Source organism: Pan troglodytes, chromosome 2, assembly GCF_028858775.2.
Source record: "Pan troglodytes isolate AG18354 chromosome 2, NHGRI_mPanTro3-v2.0_pri, whole genome shotgun sequence".
Lineage (NCBI taxonomy): Eukaryota > Metazoa > Chordata > Mammalia > Primates > Hominidae > Pan > Pan troglodytes.
Window position 1 is genome coordinate 88620559 of NC_086015.1, and position 23098 is coordinate 88643656.

Consider the following 23098-nt stretch of genomic DNA (forward strand, 5'->3'; position numbering starts at 1 on the left):
CTGTCACAAGAACAGCAAGGGGGAAGTCCACCCCCGTGATTCAATCATCTCCAACCAGGTCCCTCCTCCTCCAATACTGGGAATTACAATTTGGTTTGAGATTTAGATGGGGACACAGAGCCAAACTATATCAAGCAACTATAAGGAACATAAATAAACTTAAAAAAAAAAAGCAACCACATTGAAAAGTGGGCATAGGATATGAACAGACACTTTTCAAAAGAAAACATACATGTGGCCATCAGGCACATGAAACAGAAACTCAATATCACTGATCATTAGAGAAATACAAAACAAAACCACAGTGAGATACCATCTCACACCAGTCAGAATGACTATTACTAAAAAATCCAAAAATAACAGATGCTGGCAAGTTTTCAGAGAAGAGAAAAGCTTATACACAGTTAGTTGGTAAGAGTGTAAACTAGTTAACTATTTTGGAAAGCAGTATGGTGATTCCGCAAAGAGCTAAAAGCAGAACTCCTGTTCAACCCAGCAATCTCATTACTGGGTATATACTCAGAGGAATATAAATCATTCTACTATAAAGGCACATGCACACAAATGTTAATTACAGCACTATTCACAATAGCAAAGACATGTAATCAACCTAAACGCCCATCAATGACAGATTGGATTAAAAACATTTTTCAACATATACACCATGAAATACTATGGATTCGTAAAAAAAGAACTAGATCATGTATTTTGCAGGAACATGGATGCAGCTGGAGGCTATTATCCTTAACAAACAAATGCAGGAACAGAAATCCAAATACCACACGTTCTTATAAATGGGAGCTAAATGATGAGAACTTATGAACACAAAGAAGGAAACAACAGACACTGGAGTCTACTTGAGGGTGGAGAGTGGGAGGAGGGGCAGGAGCAGAAAAGCTAATTGTTGGGTACTGAGCTTAATACCTGGGTGATGAAATAATCTGTACAATAAACTTCCATAACACAAGTACACCTATATAAAAAACCTTCATATGCACCCCCAAACCTAAAATAAAGTTTTTTTAAAATGAAAATACATGTGTAATTCTCAAGAGACAGTGATAAAATAACACTGGGAGTAATAGAATAGGGTTACTGTAGGAAATAATGCCTACCTACTGTTTGATGGCCGGCATCCTTTCTTGCTAAAAGTATTTTCTTTAGGAAATTTCTTCTCCCCAAATTCTCAGCCACATGGTTCATATGCAATCCATGTCTTTCCTCATGACAGTAGTCAACCAAAATTTACTTAAGGCAATAAAAATAGTTTCTCTTTGGTCGTGGTGGTGATTGGTTTAGGAGTGGATATATGACATAAGTTAATTCAATAAAGTAAATGTTTAATTTTTTCTGGGAATGCTTGGATATAATTCTATTATTTTCTGAAAAACACCAATACCAAATTATATTTTGATAATTACCACTGGCAGTAGTCTTGGAATTGATGAAATTATTTTTATAACCAAAACATTAATCAGCCAAAAGGTTATGTTAACCCAGCAGAAATGGGGTAAGAGATAAATTTAGATGGTGGTGATTGAGTGCTGCATCAAACTATACCTGAGCTTAATATGCCTCTGTGTTTTTCAGTTATATTAGCAAATTAACTTTCTTCTTTAAATTAAGCTATTTCGAGTTGAATCACTTGCATGAAAATAATCTTACTATATAAGACTAGCATTTATTTGGCAAAGGTTTGAGGCCAGACTATTCTAAACTTGGAATGCTTAGATACATCATTCTAAAATAAACAATGAGAAAATATTGAGAAATTGTGAATTAAATACTCATAAAATTAAAATATGTTGTAATTTCTTTAACAGAATTTTGTAAAATGCATTAAATAGCATGTATATTAAGAACAAAATGAAAATTACTCATGTCTAAAATGCATCAGAGATTAAAATAAAGTGATTATTGATAAGGAAGGAATGTGAGATATGATTTGAAAATATGATAGAAAACATACATTGAGGTTATATGAAATACATTGAATATATCAAAATATTTTTTGTTTTGGTTTTGAAATTTATGTAGACATTTGTCATATTTTTATTTTTGCTAACTTGAAAATGTATATTGCTTGTCTTTAAAGTACATATGTGTAATCCTAAAACCATGCAGAACACATGCCCTTGTCAAAAACAGCTTATCAATTAGATACCTTTGCTATTTCCATATCTGCTATGGCCGAAGAGTCCTATTGTCTCATTTTTAATAACTAATCCTTATTTGTCTAGCTCAATATATCACTGGAAGTTGTACATAGAAGAAAAGAGGCATTTCCAGTGGCATACATAATTCTCCTGAAATTTGTGTTTATGTGATGTAAGCTACACAGGAAAATACAGTAAATAAAGAGCAATCACAAGTACTATATTGCAAAGAGTAGATAATTTCATAATCATATACTTTGAGTGATTCTTTATATCATAGGGCATGAGAATAAAACTTCATCTACAAGACTTCTATTCTTTTTTTAATTTTTGTTTGTTGTTTCAGGTGCAGGTGGTTTTTGCCTTTCCACTTACGTTAGGTAATGAAAAGATGAAGGATAGCTCTGTTGTGGTTCTGTTTGATAACACTAGAAACTAGTCAGATGGAAATGAAAAAAAGAACAGAGATGAGAACAGAAAGAGTACATCTTTAAAAATGCCTTGGGACAAGGAAAAAAAACTTTCCGTTTACTCTAAACTAAAAATAAGAAATTGTAGCCACATATAATTGGAATAGTGGGGTTATAAATGTTTATGAATAATATTTTATAATATTAATGTATGTTATGTAGCACAAATTATAATGTGTGCTTATGACAATATAGATTATCCTTATGAAAAGGAAGACAAAACCTAGGCATACCTATTTTTAATATGGTCATATTTAAGAGATAATTTTTTCTCTAAATAAATAATAGATACTTCAATGATTAATAGAGCACACTTAAGCAATGACTCAATGTTCTATGAAATAGATTATCAAAATATCTGAAAATACACTATACAGTGGATACTGAAAATATTACGGTAATTAAAGGTGAGAAACAATACAAATACTTCACCAAAATAATAAAGTGATTTTGTCAGTGTAAATCCAATAGATGTATTTTGTGGAAGAAAGACTTGGTTTGGGTGTTTGAAAGCTTGAATCATTGGGCTTCTGCCAATCACTGGCCATGTGGCTGTGGATGAATAACGTAAGATTCGAGAACTGTTTCCTCATCTCTAGCATGAAGTGATTAAATAGTATAATTAATGAGATCAGTTTAACAATGATGAGCTATCTATCCATCTATCCATCCATCGATCTATTTATCTAGACATACACCCGTAATCCTGGTCTCTGTCATCCCTATTTATTCAGAGTCTGTATTACAGGTTGGCTTCCTCAGAAAGCTGAAGCTAAAAAGGAGTTTAGCACTCCTGGGATCGATATTCCTGGGGAGAAGAGAGCGTAACAAGATTGAGCAGAGAGTTGGACTTGTAGCACAGATACAATAAGACTTCAGGTGACACCACAGAGAGAGATGAACTGAGTTTGCTCTTCAAAGAGTTTCTAACTTTGAGCCAAGGGGTCTGGATTCTATACCCTGTATCTAGAAGTCAATGAACACAGCTTGTCAGTGCAGAGGATATGTCATTGCACAAAGTAATTTTGAGCTGAGGCAAATCCTAAAGAGGACGGATATCTGAGGACAGTTAGATGAGAAACTTTTTGACGGTTTGGATAAATTCTTTAGTTGTGAGGGAGGGACCTGCATGGTGCAACACAGAGATATGATGCAGGCAATGTCTAAAGTATCTCAGTTTCTCAAAAAATCCACTCATCTTCTTGAATATTGAGATTGTGAGCAGGAATAAGTGGAGTGTTCAAAGCCCTTTGAAAAGCTAACCTACTCCATTAGTGGAGTATGATGTAATAAGTTAATTTTCATTTTAAGATTGGTCATAGTATAAATTCCTCACAATTTATAAAGCCTATGAGTCAAAACCCTCCCTGTTCCTTCTAGAAATATGCCTCTATTTCTATGAGGAAGTATTTTTCACAGACCCAACACATCTTTTCATTAAAAATAATATTTTAATGCCTTTTTTATTACCCTAAAATGAAAGTCATAGATAATATAGCCTATCTGTAAATGTAATTTCAAAAGATCAATATAACACCATAACTATAATAGAAAGGAAAAATAAGAGAAAAGTCATTTATAATAAAATAACATATGTTTCAATACGTAAATATTCAGGCATGACAGCATTAGAAGATATGGTTAAGCAGTCAGGTGCATGACCTATAAATCAACATATATAAGTATCTGATTGAATATTTAGTAGTAATTAAATACCACTGGAGGATATACTATCAATGAAATGGTAACCCAAATTGAAGGCACGCTAAGTAAATTCCTGAACAAAACAAATTAAAATCTTCTTTCCACATTGCTAGTATTTGCATATTCTGGAGACTTACTGTATATTAAAATTATTAAAAAAAGAGTTCTTATGTAAATAAAATTAACTTCTAAGTTTAGCTCATTATGAATATATTTTGTATCTTTATGAATATCTGGTGATGTATTAAAACATATATGAGACAAGGGACAGTTCTTTGTGTTGGAATTGTTGAAGACTGCATTCCTTGCCAACTTGTAAAATTCAAATATCCCACAATCACTAGGATAAACAAAAACGCTCCTCATACATGCTTATTGTCTCCAAGGGCCAATACTACCTGGTTGATCATTACTCCAGATTGTCTGTTCAGTCCTACAGTGTATGGAGAAGCTGCTAAGCACAGGTTCTATTTCTGGCTTCTATGTATGAAATTTCAGCAAAGTCACTGTATCATCACTCTCTCTTAAAAGGCTGGGCACACTAATTCTCAACTACACCTTGGTTGCTAAAGAGTCTACAAAGAATCCCATTTTCTTACTTTATTCTCATTAGGCATAAGATGGCAACGAAATTGCTTGAGATATTGTGATGAAATGGGTGCTACTCAGACTGGGGACCTGTTTAAACTCCTACTTTCCCACTTAAGATCTTTACAATCAGTAGGTCAATTAAATATCCAGAGTGTCCGTTCCCTGATCTTTTCATCAAAAACACTACCAACATCCATGTTTATTGTGAGAATTAAAAGAAAGAATGTGTTGCAACCCCAGCAGTTAGTACAGAGTTTGAGCAGCACATAGTTACTGATGCTAGAATTGGAAACTACAAGATAAAAGAGAGAATAACAAATAATAAGTATAGATAGAGAAGCACCTAAATAGACAGGGATGTTGCAGGATCTGTCTATAGATATATCCCTACATTTATGGGATCTGTATATAAGTTTTGATTGGAAAATATTGGGGTGGGGGAAGAGAGAGAATCGGACTCAAATATTTCTGTGTGACAATGTCTAATTATCTCTCCTCTTTCTAGCTCTGGCATATTACTAGGATATCTCATAGGTAAGGACACAATATGATTTATCAGCCAACATAAGATTCTCTGGAAATGGGACACTCCTAAACTCTTAATAATTATACTAGAAAAACAGGCATAAGGCCAGGAGGGCACCATGCAAGTTAGGACCCATTGTCACCTCAATTATAAGTCATATTATCCTGCCTAGGTTGGTGGCTATGGTTGAAATATCCTTGACATATTTGACATTCTGCTATTGTATTATTTCTTGTTGCTTACCTCATCAGATTTATTTTCTTTATATTTATTTCTTTTTTTATTTTAATTGATTAGTGTCATTCTTGTATTTTATTTTGTGTTATATTATTTTGATCCCAAATTTGATAACATTAAAAATTGTGGTGCATGGTATTCTACTGGTTTTAGTAAATGTTGGCATATTTTATTATTAACTTTTGTATATATAACATGTAAGCAATTACTTTAAAAATTATAATCTGTATTTAAATCTTTTGGACTCAAGCATTAGGTAAAAATTTATTTTATTTATTCATTATTTTTCCAAATATTACATTATTTTAAAATAGTATTATTTTAATAGAGATTAAATTCATTAATTTTATAATAAAAACACTGTAAGCTTTAGAGTCATATTGACTTAAGTTAAAATCTCTGTCCCTCTACTTTTTTTACTAGTGCACAACCTTGATTAAATTGTTTATTCTCAACTAATTTGAATTTCTCATCTGGAAAATGTGGATTATAACATCTACCTTGTAAAATTGTTTAAAATAAGAATATACAAATTTTGTTTATAGATGATTCCTTTAAACATGCTTAATTTTTTATGCTTTAAACTATTAAGGGTAAATTAGGTTTGTAAAATCATTGTGATATATTTGATATATTTCCACACTACACATGCTTATAAAATCATTACATCTTCTCCTGTGAATTCAGCCACCATTTCTTTGCCAATAGCTCTAAAGTGTTTACTTTCATCAAGCTTTTCCTGTTACCAAATTCCAGCACAATATACACAACTCCATACTTCAGAGTTCTTTAGTGTCCTCGTGGCACTACCCTCTGCCTACTTTCCAAAGCTCAGTTAATGGCACCATTACTTCCTCTGTTGTCCGAACAAGAAAACTGGAAGAGATTTTTTGTTGTTTTCTCCTCACACTTATTGCTCTATATCTATTTGGTAAATGAAGCCAGCTAATTTATATTTCTATAATGAATAAAAGCATGATCCCTTATTTCTATACATCTTTAAAACCATCTCTCATCACTTTTGCACATGATGATTTATTTTTTGTTTTCTGTGTTCCAAACTTCTAAGTGGCCACTCTATTTTGAGCAATACCCTTTTAATTCCTCTGCCCTCACTGTGGCTAGAATGAGCTAAATTCCAGCACGTCTCTCCTTTGATTTTTTAACTGTATGTATTCAACAAAATGTTCAGACTTTTTTCCATGACATACAGAATCTATACCTGATTTGGGTCTCTCCTATTATAATTCTCTCTCCTCCAATTCTACATTTGCTTTCTACTCTAAATAAGTTATATGGTAAAATTTTTACATTTTACTCTCACTATGAAATATGCAGCCTCCTCATCTCTGGCCCATTTAATTCAACTGTTCTTCCATGCTCAACTGCTTACTTCCTCAGCAGGAAGACAAAAAATTTAGGATGTCAAGTGAAATTAAGATTTCATATAAACAAAAAGTAATATTTTAGTGTGAGTATGCCATGTGCAATAATTGGAACATAATTGTAGTAAAAAGTATTCATATTTTACTTTTATTTGTTACATCTGGCACCTCTTCTCTTTGAGGAAGTCTCTGCTGAGAACCCTTCAAGAATACTTGCCATGTCCATATATTAAAAGCATACACATCCTATCATATGTTTGACTGTGTTGAATGTGTTTAAATGTGTTTGCCTGCCAGTAACGTGTCTAGACGAAACAACAAAAATTGAAAAATTCCTGTGGATCTCTTTTTAAGCTTTCTAAATGAAGAGTATACTTTCATCGGGAGAAGCTGGATTGAATTGTAAATACGACTTTATTATTCAATATTGATACTTATTTTCCTATTATTAATATTTTAAGAAATTTGATTTTATATAGTGCTTATTTTTCCTTATAAAAGTATAGAAACTATTGGCGTTAAGAGTAATTTATTTTGTATAAGTTATCTTTAAGGTTTGTAAGACATTATAAATAAATGATTTTTCTGGAATCTATTTTAATGTGTGCATGTCGCAAATACAAATGTCAAAAATATAGTCAATTTATGTACAAAGGAGTACTCTTTAAAGGAGAATACACAGAAAATGAAAATGCAAAGAAAGAGTTTTGAGTAAAATATGCCCAAATTTACATAAACATATAATTTATTATTTTAGTAGGGGTGTATTTGAGTGGAAGGAGAACAAATACTATTAATCATTACACCAGAACACCAGATATTATCAGGGAACCATCCCAAGCAAACAAGGGTGTTTGGTCAACATAGCAAGAATCCTCTGCATCTATATATACAGCATCAAAATAACTTAAATGTGTATTATTTGATTTGAATATATCATCTGACTATTACTAGCTTAGGTTTGGTCTGGATCTGAAATACAGATAATCAGAGGTTTTGAATTCAACCTCAAAACTGTGGATGTATAACACAAAGGCCTCCTTCCATTGTGCTATTATTAATTAATAACTCTAGTGGTCTGGAGGAAATAAATATCTAAGCACTTAAGCGATGTAAATTTATACCAAAAACACATCAGAAGATGTTATGATGTAGTACTTTATTTCAAAATGGATGGATAGTTTATGACAGAGCTAGGGTAAGGAGACTGAATAAAGCAGAACAACAAATATAAATCACTGATTTAAAAACATATATTTTTGACATAGTATGGAATGAATGGTATAGATTCATCATAAATACAGACTTGATTTCTCCTACTTGGAGGTTTTCTAATATCTTTGAACAAATTTAATAATCCACTCCTCAAAATCATATATTTTATAATTTTGGCTGTTTTAAACATATTGGTAATTTTAATATATTTATAATATTATAGTTAATACAAGAGCATGTTTCCCATATTTTTATGTTAAAAACCGTTTTATTTAAATAGGAATAAAATGTAAAAGATATAACATTGACAATCTAGTTAGTATTCTTTTAATAGTGAAGATATTAGGAAGTCATCTTGTATAAATGAAATAATATATGCAGTTATTTCACTTATATATTTACCATCCTAGGAAGTGAAGAGCAAAAAAAAAAAAACAAACATGCCACCTAATTTTATATAAATTGACTGACATTTGTTAATATATTCATATCTATGTATAAATTAATTTTATATTAATTCAAAATACATTACTTTATCTTCACTGCACCTTCAAGGGTTATGAATACTCTGTGAGAAAAATAAGTATCACCAAGTCTAAATATTTACAAAATAATGTAATGCAAAATGGAAAAACAATTATCAGGCCTCTCATATTATAGCAATTAGATGAGAATAACATGCATTAATCTATGTATCAATTTTTATATTTCCTTATAGTTTAGATTTCATTCTTTTTATATTCTCAATATATAAAATATCTCTTAGTTAGGAATTCTATTATATTTAACTCTACTTCCACTTAGCTAATATGATGTAGCTGACTAGTTTCTTAGCAGTCACTATGTACCTAGCAAGGAGGGTTGGATTAAGGCAAGTGGTAGGACAAAAAGCAAGCTGTCTCTCTTACTCATGTGTGAACATATGTATTACAGGTAATAAAGGATGAATAAAAGAGTATATTTCCTGTTTATTACATTGAGATTAATTTTGGGAAAAGGAAAATATTAACCTGAAAATATACTAAAGTATGATATCAGGTTATTAATAAGTAATATACATGATAAAATAATAGTCTAATTAGTATATATATTCACAGTTAAAGAGATCAAAACACATCCATAAATTTATATTTTAGCCCTTATGAATACCATATTTGCCTTCAAATTACATTTAAAACCATTGTTATATTTCTCACAAATTTTTGACAAAATGTAAAAATATGAAATAAAATAAAAATAAATCTTAGTCAAAGAGAATAATTTATTTGTCTGGCCTAGGACTTTCAGTACTACACTGAATGAGAGTGGTGAAAGTGGGCATCCTTTTCTTGCTCTAATTCTTAGGGGGAACGTTTTCAGCTTTTCCCCATTCAGTATGATGTTGGCTCTGGATTTGTTGTATAGCTTTTATTATTTGGAGGTGTGTTGCTCCAATTCCTAGATTGTTGAGAATTTTTATCATTACAAGATGTTGAATTCCATCAAATGATTTTTCTGCATCTATTGAGATAATCATATGGTTTATGCTTTTAATTCTGTTTATGTGATGAGTCACATTTATTGATTTGTATCCCTGGAATAAAACTCACATTATCGTTTTCATGTTCTGTTGGACTCAGTCTGCTTGTATTTTGTTGAAGATGTTTGTTTTCCATGTTCATCAGGGACACTGATCTGTAGTTTTCTGTTATTGTTTTATCTTTGCCTGGCTTTGGTATCAAGGTGATACTGGCTTCAGAAAATGAGATAGGAAATAGTCCTCTCTTCTTTGATTTTTTGAAGTTTCAGTAGGATTGGTACCATTACTTCTTTGTGCGTATTATAGAACTCAGCTCTGAATCTGTCTGGTCGTGGGCATATAGTAAAAGTCCAGACTTCATCATTAAGTAATGTATCCATGTAACAAAACTGCACTGTACCTCCGAAGTGTATAAAAATTTTTTAAAAAGTAAAAAACAGGGAAATTATTGTGAAAATTGTGGTATGTCTTTATAATAACATTCTGCCATTGGAAAATTACACATTCAAAAATATTTAATTTAACTCATTACAATACTCACAATAAAATACAATATTAAAAAGTCATGATGTTAAACTATACATGTAATACAAGTTTTATAACTAAAATCTATTATATATGATTTTTTAAAAGAACAATTTTATACTTAGATTAAGCAAGTACTATATAGTTGATTCAGAAATACATAGAGACAGATTATTTGCAACAAATAGCCAATGATGTATTCTTCACAATTTTTTAATAGCTAATTTTGCATAAAAGGTGATAGTTATGATAAATTAAAGCAATAACTACTATATTAATGTATTCCTGAACTCTCCATTCTGGAGAATATCAGGAAATATGAGAAAAAGACAAGCAAAAGCAAATAATCAACAGAAGAACATAAAATTCTTTGGTCTTGTCATTTCTGTTGCAATTCCTGTGTTGAATTAAAATATTAAGGTGCTCTCATGAGAAGACAGTATGATTCAATGCGATTATGTTTTACAAAAATATAAACTTTTTTGTTTTGTTTTGTTTTGTTTCGTTTTCGAGGAGGAATCTCACTCTTTTGCCCAGGCTAGAGTGCTGTGGAGCGACCTCGGCTCACTGAAGCCTACCCCTCTGGGTTTAAGTGATTCTCCTGCTTTAAAAATCATCATATGGGAATCAAACAAACAGAAGAATAAGAGGAATAACATATACCCTTTCTTAAAAAACATGGGATATTAAACTATATGAGGTAAATTATCCCTTCGAGTCATATATTTTGGCATCTAATTTATATAACATATCTTCCATTAAAAGAAGTACTTTTTAAAAAGGTAGGCTTCAGTGGTCTTGTCATTGAACAAAAAAATATTTTGTATTCACTATAAAATAAAATATTATCATTCTTTAAATTTTGTAATTAAGGCTCTTTAACTTATTTTGGTAAAGCAATTTGAAGTGATCTTTATAAAATTCTTTTTTAAAAAATTAACTTTAAGTTCTGGGATACATGTGCAGAACATGCAGGTCTGTTACATAGGTATACACATTCAATGGTGGTTTGCTGCACCCATCAACCCATCATCTACATTAGGTATTTATCCTAATGCTAACCTTTACCTTGCCCCCCAACCCACCGACAGGCCCCGGTGTGTGATGTTCCCCTCATTGTGCCCATGTGTTCTCATTGTTCAACTCCCACTTATGAGTGAGAATATCTGGTGTTTGGTTTTCTCTTCCTGTGATAGTTTGCTGAGAATGATGGTTTCCAGGTTCATCCATGTCCCTGCAAAGGACATGAACTCATCCCATTTTATGGCTCCATAGTATTCAATGGTGTATGTGTGCCACATTTTCTTTATCCAGTCTATCACTGGTGGGCACTTGGGTTGGTTCCAAGTCTTTGCTATTGTGAATAGTGCTGCAATAAACATACATGTGCATGTGTCTTTATATTAGAATGATTTATAATCCTTTAGGTATATACCCAGTAATGGGATTGCTGGGTTAAATGGCATTTCTGGTTCTAGATCCTTGAGGAATTTCCACACTATCTTCCACAATGGTTGAACTAACTTACATTCCCATCAACAGTGTAAAAACATTACTATTTCTTCACATAGGAAGACATATTTCTTCACATACTCTCCAGCATCTGTGGTTTCCTGACTTTTTATGATCACCATTCTAACTGGCGTGAGATGATATCTTATTACAGTTTTGATTTGCATTTCTCTAATGACCAGTGATGATGAGCTTTTTTTCATATGTTTCTTGGCTGCATAAATGTCTTCTTTTGAGAAGTGTGTTCATATCCTTCGCCCACTTGTTGATGGGGTTGTTTTTTTGTTGTAAATTTGTTTAAATTCCTTGTAGATTCTGGATATTAGCCCTTTGTCAGATGAGTAGATTGCAAAAATTTTCTCCCATTCGGTAAGTTGCCTGTTCACTGTGATGATAGTTTATTTTGCTGTGCAGAAGCTCTTTAGTTTAATTAGATCCCATTTGTCAATTTTGGCTTTTGTTGCCATTGCTTTTGGTATTTTAGTCATGAAGTCTTTGCCCATGCCTATGTCCTGAATAGTGTTGCCTAGGTTTTCTTCTAGGGTTTTTATGGTTTTAGGTCTTACATTTAAGTCTTTAATCCATTGTGAGTTAATTTTTGTATAAGGTGTAAGGAAGGGATCCACTTTCAGTTTTCTGCATATGGCTAGCCAGTTTTCCCAACACTGTCTATTAAATAGGGAACCCTTTCTGCATTGCTTGTTTTTTTGTCAGATTTGTCAAAGATCAGATGGTTGTAGATGTGTGGTGTTATTTCTGAGGACTCTGTTCTGTTCCATTGGTCTATATATCTGTTTTGGTACCAGTACCATGCTGTTTTGGTTACTGTAGCCTTGTAGTATAGTTTAAAGTCGGGTAGTGTGATGCCTCCATCTTTGTTCTTCTTGCTTAGGAGTGTCTTCACTATATGGGCTCTTTTTTGGTTCCATGTGAAATTTAAAGTAGTTTTTTCTAATTATGTGAAGAAAGTAAATGGTAGCTTGATGGGGATAACATTGAATCTAAAAATTACTTTAGGCAGTATGGCCATTTTCACGATATTGATTCTTCCTATCCATGAGCATGGAATGCTTTTCCATTTGTTTGTATCCTCTCTTATTTCCGTGAGCAGTGGTTTGTAGTTCTCCTTGAAGAGATCCTTCACATCCCTTGTAAGTTGTATTCCTAGGTATTTTATTCTCTTTGTAGCAATTTTGAATGGGAGTTTACTCATGATTTGGCACTCTGTTTGTCTGTTATCAGTGTATAGAAATGCTTGTGATTTTTGCACATTGATTTTGTATCCTGAGACTTTGCTGAAGTTGCTTATCAGCTTAAGGAGTTTTTGGGCTGAGATGATGAGGTTTTCTAAATATACAATCATGCCATCTGCAAACAGAGACAATTTGACTTCTCTCTTCCTATTTGAATACCCTTTATTTCTTTCTCTTGCCTGATTGTCCTGGCCAGAACTTACAATAGCATGTTGAATAGGAGTGTTGAGAGAGGGCATCCTTGTCTTGTGTCAGTTTTCAAAGGGAATGCTTCCAGCTTTTGCCCATTCAGTATGATATTGTCTGTGAGTCTGTCATAAGTAGCTCTTATTATTTTGAGATATGTTCAATCAATATCTAGTTTATTGAGTGTTTTTAGTATGAAGGGCTGTTGAATTTTATTGAAGGCCTTTTCTGCATCTATTGAGATAATTATGTGGTTTTGTCATTGGTTCTGTTTATGTGATGAATTACATTTATGATTTGCATATGCTGAGCCAGGCTTTCATCCCAGAGATAAAGTCAACTCGATCATGGTGTATAAGTTTTTGATGTGCTGCTAGATTCGGTTTTCCAGTATTTTATTGACGATTTTTGCATCGATGTTCATCAGGGATATTGGCCTGAAATTTTCATTTTTTGTTGTGTCCCTGCCAGGTTTTTGTATTAGGATGATGTTGGCCTCATAAAATGAGTTGGGAGGAGTCCCTCTTTTTCTATGTTTGGAATAGTTTCAGAAGGAATGGTACCAGCTCCTCCTTGTACCTCTGGTAGAATTTGGTTGTGAATCCACCTGGTCCTGGTGTTTGTTTGTTTTTTTTTTTTTTTTTTGGTTGGTAGGCTATTAATTACTGCCTCAATTTCAGAACTTGTTATTGGTATATTCAGGGATTTGTCTTTTTCTTTCTTTCTTTTTTTTTTTTGAGACGGAGTCTTGCTGTCGCCCAGGCTGGAGCGCAGTGGCGCAATTTCAGCTCACTGCAGGCTCCGCCTCCTGGGGTTCACGCCATTCTCCTGCCTCAGCCTCCTGAGTAGCTGGGACTACAGGTGCCCGCCACCTCACCTGGCTAATTTTTTGTATTTTTAGTAGAGACAGGGTTTCACTGTGTTAGCCAGGATGGTCTCGATCTCCTGACCTCGTGATCCGCCCTCCTCGGCCTCCCAAAGTGCTGGGATTACAGGCGTGAGCCACCATGCCCAGCCGATTTGTCTTTTTCTTGGTTTAGTTTGGGAGAGTGTTTGTGTCCAGAAATTTATCCATTTCTTCTAGACTTTCTAGTTTATTTGGATAGGTGTGTTTACAGTATTCTCTGATGTTAGTTTGTATCTCTGTGGGATCAGTGGTGTTCATTTTTTATTGTGTCTATTTATCATTTTTATTGTGTCTATTTGATTCTTTTCTCTTTTCTTCTTTATTAGTCTAGCTAGTGGTCTATGTATTTTGTTAATCTTTTCAAAAAACCACCTCCTGGATTCATTGATTTTTTGAAGGGTTATTTGTGTCTCTATCTCCTTCAGTTCTGCTCTGATCTTAGCTGTTTCTTGTCTTCTGCTAGCTTTTGAATTTGTTTGCTCTTGCTTCTCTAGTTCTTTTAATTGCGATATTAGGGTGTTGATTTTAGATCTTTTCCACTTTCTCCTGTGGGCATTTAGTGCTATAAATTTCCCTCTAAACATTACTTTAGCTGTGTTTCAGAGATTTTGGTGTGTGTCTTTGTTCTCATTGGTTTCAAAGAACTTAGTTTTTTCTCCCTAATTTCATTATTTACTCAGTAGTCATTCAGGAGCAGGTTGTTCAATTTCCATGTGGTTGTGTGGTTTTGAGTGTGTTTCTTAATCCTGAGTTCTAATTTGATTGCACTGTGGTCTGAGAGACTGTTTGTTATGATTTCTATTACTTTGCATTTGCTGAGGAGTGTTTTACTTCCAATTATGTGGTTGATTTTAGAATAAGTGCTGTGTGGTGCTGAGAAAAATGTATATTCTATTGATATGGGGTGGAGAGTTGTGTAGATTTCTATTAGGTCTGCTTGGTCTAGAGATGAGTTCAAGTCCTGAATATCCTTGTTAATTTTCTGTCTTATTGATCTGTCTAATATTGACAGTGGGATGTTAAATCTCCCACTATTATTGTGTGGGAGTCTAAGTCTCTTTGTAAGTCTATAAGAACTTGCTTTATGAATCTGGGTGCTCCTGTATTGGGTGTATATATATTTAGGATAGTTAACTCTTCTCATTGCATTGATCCATTTACCATTATGTAATGCCCTTCTTTGTCTTTTTTAATATTTGTTGGTTTAATGTCTGTTTTATCAGAGACTAGGATTGCAACCCCTGCTTTTTTTTTCTTTCCATTTGCTTGATAAATCTTCCTCCATCCCTTTACTTTGAGCCTATGTGTGTCTTTGCACATGAGATGGGTCTCCTGAATACAGCACACCAATGGGTCTTGACTCCTTATTCCAATGTGCCTGTCTGTGCCTTTTAATTGGGACGTTTAATCTGTTTACATTTATGGTTAATATTTGTATGTGTTAATTTGATCCTGTCATTATGATGCTGGCTAGTTATTTTCCCCATTAGTTGATGCAGTTTCTGCATAGCTTCAGTGGTCTTTAAATTTTGGGTTGTTTTTCAGTAGCGGGTACCAGTTTTTCCTTTCCATATTTAGTGCTTCCTTCAGGAGCTCTTGTAAAGCTGGTCTGGTGGTGACAAAATCCCTCAGCATTTGCTTGCTGTAAAGGATTTTATTTCTTATTCAATTATGAAGCTTATTTGGCTGGATATGAAATTTTGGGTTGAAAATTACTTTCTTTACAAATGTTGAATATTGGCCCCCACTGTCTTCTGGCTTGTAGGGTTTCTGCAGAGAGATCTGCTCCTAGTCTGATGGGTTTCACTTTGTGGGTAACCCGACTTTTCTCTCTGGCTGCTCTTAACATTTTTTCCTTCATTTCAACCTTGGTGAATCTGACAATTATGTGTCTTGGGGTTGCTCTTCTCAGGGTGTATCTTTGTGGTGTTCTTTGTATTTCCTGAATTTGAACATTGGCCTGTCTTGTTAGGTTGGGGAAGTTCTCCTAGGTAATATCCTGAAGTGTGTTTTCCAACTTGGTTCCATTCTCCCCTTCACTTTCACGTACACCAATCAAATGTAGATTTGGTCTTTTCAAATAGTCCCATATTTCTTGGAGGCTTTGTTTATTCCTTTTCATTTTTTTTTCTCTAATCTTGTCTTCACATTTTATTTCATTAAGTTGATCTTCAATCTCTAATATCCTTTCCTCCGCTTGACTGATTTAGATATTGATACTTGTGCATGCTTCACAAAGTTCTCGTGCTGTGTTTTTCAGCTCTGTCGGGTCTTTTATACTCTTCTCTAAACTGGTTATTCTAGTTAGCAATTCATCTAACCTTTTATCAAGGTTCTTAGCTTCCTTACCTTGGGTTAGAACATGCTCCTTTAGCTTGGAGGATTTTATTACTCACTTTCGGAAGCCCACTTCTGTCAATTCGTCAAACTCATTCTCTGTCCAGTTTTGTTCCCTTGCTGGTGAGGAGTTGTGAATCTTTGGAGAAGAGGCATTCTTGTTTTTGGAATTTTCAGCCTTTTGGCACTGTTTTTTTCTCATCTTCATGGATTTGTCTACCTTTGGTCTTTGCTGTCGGTGACCTTTGGATGGAGTTTTTGCGTGGTTGTCCTCTCTGTTGATGCTATCGCTTTCTGTTTGCTAGTTTTCCTTCTAACAGTCAGGCCCCTCTTCTGCAGGTCTGCTGGAGTTTGCTGTGGGTCCACTCCAGATGCTGTTTCCCTAGGTATCACCAGCAAAGGCTTCAGAACAGCAAATATTGCTGCTTGCTCCTTCCTCTGGAAGCTTTGTCTCAGAGGGTCACCCACCTAATGCCAGCCGTAGCTCTCCTGTATGAGGTGTCTGTTGACCCCTGCTGGGAGGTGTCTCCCCATCAGGAGGCACGGGGGTCAGGGACCCACTTGAGGAGGCAGTCTGTCCCTTAGCAGAGCTCCAGCGCTGTGCTGGGAGATCTGCTGCTCTCTTCAAAGCTTGCAGGCAGGAACATTTAAGTCTGCTGAAGCGGATCCCACAGCCACCCCTTCCCCCGGGTGCTCTGTCCCAGGAAGATGGGAGTTTTATCTATTAGCCCCTGACTATGGCTGCTGTCTTTCTTTCAGTGATGCCCTGCCAAGAGAGGAGGAATCTAGAGAGGCAGTCTGACTACAGTGGCTTTGTGGTGCTGCAGTGCACTCTGCCTAGTCCTAACTTCCCAGTGGCGTTGTTTACACTGTGAGGGGAAAACCACCTACTCAAGCCTCAGTAATGGCAGATGCCCCTCCCCCCACCAAGCTTGAGTGTTCCAGGCCGACTTCCCACTGCTGTGCTGGCAGCAAGAATTTCAAGCCAGTGGATTTTAGCTTTTTTGGGCTCCATGGGAGTAGGATCTGCTGAGCAAGACCACTTGGCTCCCTGGCTTCAGCCTCTTTTCCAGGTGAGTGAAGAGTTTTCTCTCACTGGTGTTCCACTGGGGTACGAAAAAAAAAAAAAAACCTCCTGCAGCTAGCTCCGTGTCTGCCCAAACAGCTGCCCAGTTGTGCGCTTGAAACCCAGGGCCCTGGTGGTATAGGCACTTGAGGGAATCTCTTGGTCTGCTCGTTGCGAAGATCGTAGGAAAAGCATAGTATATGGGCTGGATAGCACTGTCCATCACGGCACAGTCCCTCATGGCTTTCCTTGACTAGGGGAGGGGGTTCCCTGACCCCTTGCACTTTCTGGGTGAGGCAATGCCCCACCCTGCTTCTGCTGGCCCTCCATGGGCTGCACCTACTGTCTAGCCAGTCCCAGTGAGATAAACTGGGTACCTCAGTTGGATGCAGAAATCACCTGCCTTCTGCATTGATGTCGCTGGGTGCTGCAGACCAGAGCTGTTCCTATTCGGCCATCTTGCCTGGGAAAATCTTTATAAAATTAAAATGTTAAAATTATTTTGCACATCACCAGAAAGCTTGTGTTATCTGATGGAAGCATTTGTGTTATGTAATTAAACTGAAGTGTCAATATCATTTTAATTGTATTCATTCTTCCCACACGGTGAACTTTAGCATTGACTATCTAGCAAGAACCTCCGGAGTGAGTTTTATACTAGAATCAAATTAACTTTAATTATATTGTCAAAGTCTCTTATAATTGTAATTTCCTTGATGCATCAAATTTGAAGATAACGACATAGATGCCACTGAAGGAAAACTGTTGAAATAGAAAATTTTTATTTTATATTGTTTATTATTTTTAGTATTAAGTGTTCCTAATCTTATTATATTAAAGTGTTAAAAATGTTATTAGTGGTGTAATTTTAGTCCCACCCATTTCACTTTGTTCCATCTCAGACGTTAATGATAGCCTGCCCTCATATAGGCTGACAACTTCCTGTGACTCTCTCTGAGAGCCTTTGGAATGCTCTGCCTGGACTCCAAGCAGCTCAGAAATACGAGAGAATTAAAGCACCAGAGAAAAATTTCAAAATTATGCAATGAGGATTGGTGGATAAATACCCTTTCACCCTTCAGTATGATTCTGAGACATGCTTAACGAAGTTTCCACGTTCCCAGTGGGGTTGAACCCCAGTTGCCCACATCACTAAATCACTCATACATGTACTTTCTTGCTTTTCTTCCCTTTCTTGTTGTCTCTATCCTCCTTTCCTTCACAGTTTTTTCTGGTATTACTTTTGAAACAGTTATTTAGTCCCACCCCTTTTCTTAGGGTCTACACTTGAAGAATGGATAATACTATCCTTGAAATATTGTTGGTCAATTTTTGAATCATTTAAAGACAAAATTAAACTCACTCTATATAATATGTAACACATTTGTACCACAAAGACCATGCAAAATGGCATTAAAACTATCTGAGTCAAACATCAAACATCTACCTTTTAGATTTAACATTTAGAAGCTTTATAGTAGTGAATCTCTTGAAATAAAATATTCTGCATACAAGCATTAAAATTAATAAATTGAAGATTCTGAGTTGCTGTTTATTATATATAGTGAGCCACAATGAATTTGAATAATAAGTATGTGTATTAGTTTGTTCTTGCATTGCTGTAAAGTAACAGCTGATACTGATTAATTTATAAAGTAAAAAGGTTTAACTAGCTCATGGTTCTGCAGGATGTACCATGAAGTATATTTGGGAAGACCTCAGGAAGCTTCCAGTCATGGCTGAAGGCAAAGCAGGAACAGGCGTCTTACATGGCAGGAGCCTGAGCAAGAGAGAGTGAGAGGGTGGTGCTATACACTTTTAAAGAACCAAATCTCACAAGAACTCAGGATTATGAGAAGAGCACCAAGAAGATGGTGCTAAACCATTCATGAGAAACCCACCCCCATGATTTAATTATCTCCCACCAAGCCCCACCTTCAATATTAGGAACAACAATCTGATATACAACTTGGGCAGGGACACAGATCCAAACCATATCAGTATGTTAGAAAAACTTAAGAAATAATAAGAAATCAGCAATATTTAGGGAGTATCAAATCTAATATGTTCTCTGTTTACATTAGCAACTTTGAAAATTAAAGAGAAAGAGTGACATGGTGAGACTGGTAAAGTAAGAAAGGCTAAAAAATAAATCTGTCCTTCCATAGAAGCAACAACAAAATCTGTCAAAATTCTCGGAATCAACTATTTCAGAATACTGGACATTAACACAAAAACTGCAGCAATTAGGTGAATGCTTATTCAAGGAAAAACCAGTTATCTCTCAGTAAGAAGAGTGAGCTTTTGGCATTTCAACCTACCTTGGTCTGTCTTCCATATCGCAAGTCAGTGAATGGTCTTGAAGAAAACAGCCGCCATTTCCAGTACAGGTATTGATTATAGACAGCAGAACAGATTTCATTCACCATACATTTTTTAAAAAGGGTAGTTGTTTGGGCCTGCCTGGTGGTTGCATGGAGGAAAGAATCAATTACTTTTATATTGCCTAACCCTGATCTCTCCTTGTGCTAAGGTGGGTACCCAGGGAGAATGTAATGAAAACAAAGTTCTACTTTTAGCTGTAATGTACACTCTGTGTAGGCAGGCAGTGAAGGGTAAGGTAGAGTTATAAACCACTTGAATAAAGCTAAAGGAATGCCCCAACACACACACACACACACACACACACACACACACACAATTTGCAAAAAAAGGCTAAGTGGGGGGTGGTTAATTTTGGTTCTAAGAATTAAAATAAAAAAATCTGTTCAATCACTAGCTGAACTTTAAGCTAATGAATCAGATATTTCATAGTTCACACATGACGAAACATAAAGAATTTTCAAATCTTGTCAGAAAAGTCACTAAACATGCAATTACAATCAGCAACAACAAACCCTGAGAAAAGAAAAAAATTACTTCCAGAGTTGACTACATAATGTTTAGTTTTCAACAAATAAATTATAAGGCATGCAAAGAAACAAGAAAATACAACCCAAACTATATATTTAAGAGAAATTAACTAATTGCTATAAAATAAGATGCTAATTGTAATCCCTAGGATAACCACCAATAAAATAACTGAAATACAGTGAAAGAAACAAAGAAGTAAATTAAATGATGTACTAGAAAATTATTTAACACAAAAGAAAGCAGCAATGGAGGAATTGAGAAGCCAAAGGACGTGAGACATATAACAAACAAATTGCCATTTGACAGAGTATTTCCTTATCTATTTGTGTTAAATGTAAATTGACTAAATTTTCCAATAAAAAGGCAGACATGAGCTAAATGAGAAAATATTTCTCAATTATATGTTTATAATATATTGATTTTAAATTTAAAAACACAATAGGTTAAAAGTAGAATGGCAAAATGCCATTCCATGCAAACTGCAACCAAAAATGAGATGTAGCAGCCATATTAATATCAAAATTAATATATGTTATGATAAAAAAGTGGAACAAGAAATAAAGAAGAATATTATATTAACATAATAGAATCAATATATCTGGGAAATATAATAAACATATAAGCTGTTAACAAAGCTCCAAAATAAATAAAACAAATATTGACCGAATTGCAAGAAAAAATAGGCAGCTTAAAAGTGATGGCATAAGACTTAAATACCTCACTTTCAATAATGGATAGGGCAACTGGATAAAAAATAAGAAATGAAATAAAAGACTTAACACTATAAACCAACTGGTCCTAACTTACAGTATTCTCTGCAGTGTTCCGTAGGGAACACTCCATTTAGTAACAGACCAACGTATATTCTTCTCAACTGCATATGAAATATTCTCCAGGAGAGACCAGTTGTTAGGCCACAAAAAGTCTCGATAAACTTTAAAATACTGAAATCATACAAACTATGTTTACTAGCTGTCATAAAAATATAGCAGAAATCAATAACAGAAAGTAAGTTAGAATATTCAAAATTATGTGAAAATTTAAAACACATTCTTTAATAATCTATGGATCAAAGAAGAAATCACAAGGGAAATTAGAAAATATTGTTATATTAAGGAATATGGAAACAAAACATGGCAAAACTTATGGGATACATAGAGTACAGGGTCCAATGTCAATACTTGCACTAAAAACCTAGAACAGTCTCAGATTAATAACCTAATATAAAAGATGAGAAAACTAAGTCCAAAAGTAGCAGAAGGAGGGAAATAATAAAGATCAGAAAATAATTACGTGTAATAAAGAGTAGTAAAACAAGAGAACTTCTAAAATGCCGAGATTGCTTATTTTAATCAACAAAATTGACATCTTTTCCCAAATTGGTCAACAAATAAGATTGAATACTCAAATTAATATGCTCAAGAATGAAAGTATAGAGTTACTACTAACATTACAGAAATAATAAAAAAAAAACACAGAGAATACTGTAAAAATTGTATGCCAAAACATCAGATAATCTAAATTAAATACACAAATTGCTGGAAATTCACCAACTAATAAAACTCAAGAAAAAATAGAAAATCTTAATAGAACTATAGCAAGTAAGAAGATTTAATTAGAAATCAAAACACTTTCAAAAAATATCAGGAGCAGTTGTTTTAACTGGTGATTTTTATCAAATGTTCAAAGATCAATTAACACCATTCCTTCTCAAAATTTTCCAGACAACAAAGGAGGTGAAAACCCTTCCTAATTCTTTCTGTGAGGCCAGTATTATTCTGTATCAAAGAAAGATAAATACAACACAAGGGAAAAAACGGAGCAATATATTCTATGAATATAGATGCCAAAATTCTCAAGAAAATACTAGTAAACCAAATGTAGAAACCTTTTAAAATAATTACATACTATGACCATATGTGATTTATTCCAGGAATGCAAAAGTTATTTTCTGTATAAAAGTCAATGTAGTACACTGTATTAACAGAATTAAAGAAAATAACTATTATCTCAATAGACACAAAAAAGGAATTTAACAGGATCTGTATTATTTCATGTTAAAAACTCCACAAGTCAAGAATAAAAAATAAATTGTTCACCTGGATAAAGACACTGAATAACCCACAGATAAAATACCATACTTTATTGTGCAATGCTGAAAGCTTTTCCCCTAATAACTGAAGCAAGACAAGGATGTCTGCTTTTACCATTTCCATTCATTGTTGTATTGAAAGTTTTAGTCAGATCAAAAAGGTTGAAAAAGAAAATAAAACGTATTCAAATTGTATAGAAAGAAAGTCAAAAATGGACTCCTTCCTTACACCTTATACAAATATTAAATCAAGATGGATCAAAGACTTAAATGTAAAACCTAAAACTATAAAAAGCCTAGAAGAAAATCTAGGCAATATCATTCAGGACATAATACACTGGCAAAGATTTCATGACGAAAATGCGAAAAGCAATTGCAACGAAAGCAAAAACGGACAAGTGGGATCTATTTAAGCTAAAGAGCTTTTGCATGGCAAAAGAAACTATCATCAGAGTTAATTGACAACCTACAGAATGGGAGAAAAATTTTGCAATGTATCCATCT